This window comes from Cynara cardunculus, assembly GCF_001531365.2.
Source record: "Cynara cardunculus var. scolymus isolate 2C chromosome LG 1, CcrdV1, whole genome shotgun sequence".
NCBI lineage: Eukaryota > Viridiplantae > Streptophyta > Magnoliopsida > Asterales > Asteraceae > Cynara > Cynara cardunculus.
The window spans coordinates 28,472,781-28,474,035 of record NC_037528.1 but is presented as its reverse complement, the minus strand read 5'-3'; positions in this window follow the sequence as shown (position 1 = coordinate 28,474,035).

Genomic DNA, 1,255 nt, shown 5'->3' with positions numbered 1-1,255 from the left:
ATTTGGCACTATATAGGACGTTTCAGATAATTACGGGTCGGAACCGGACTTTCTAAGCAACTACCGAAATTTCTAGAAAATTTTCGGCCAAACTAATCTAACTAACTCCTAATCTTATAAATTATCTTCAATAACACTAATATAAACTTAATAAGAGCTAACCTGGAAGTTCAAATTTGACAGTAGTCACAGTCTCCCCTTGTTAGAGAAATTCCGTCCCAAAATTTAACGACTGCTACTGCCAATGGATTTTTCTGCAAACAGTTGCGGATATTTGCTTTTCATGAAATCTTCTCGCTCGCAGTGTACTCTGGACCATGTTTTGCATTCCAGCGGACCTTAACAATAGGGACTTTTCTGCTCCTCAAACGTTTAACTTCTCGGTCCAGTATCTCGATTGGTTCTTCAACAAAGTGTAACCGATCGCTAATATGAACGTCATCCAGGGGTAGCACTATTGTTTCATCCGTTAGGCATTTCTTCAGATTCGACACATGGAACGTGTCTTGGATGGCGCTTAGATTTTGTGGCAACTTCAACCTGTACGCCACTGGTCCGATTCTTCCGAGTATTTCGAATGGACCAATGTATCTGGGACCTAGCTTGCCTCTCTTCCTGAATCGTATTAGTCCTTTCCATGGCGATACCTTTAAGAGTACTTTATCCCCCACTTGGAATTCTAACGGCTTTCTCCGATTATTCGCATAACTCTTCTGACGGTCTCTTGCTGTCTTGAGCCTCTCCTTGATGATTGAAATCTTGTCGGTGGTTTCCTGAATAATATCGGGCATTGTCAATTGTCTATCTCCGATCTCTACCCAGCTAAGCGGCGATCTGCATTTACGTCCGTATAGAGCTTTCGTACGGTGCACATTGTATGCTGGTATGATAGTTATTATTATAAGAGAATTCAACAAGGGGTAGATGGGTATCCCAACTCGCATCAAAATCTATTGCGCATGCACGAAACATATCCTCTAGCGTTTGAATAGTTCTTTTCGATTGTCCATCTGTTTGAGGATGATAGGTTGTGCTATAATCCAAGCGCGTACCCAATGCCTTTTGAAGGGATTGTCAAAATCGTGATGTAAAACGTGTATCTCTATCCAAAATAATGGAAATAAGCACACCATGACGTGTAACTATTTCATTGATGTAGATTTGTGCATGCCTTTCCATGCTGAAATCTTCGCGAATGGGAATGAAATGAGCTGATTTGGTAAGTCGGTCTACTATAACCCATATAGTATCATGT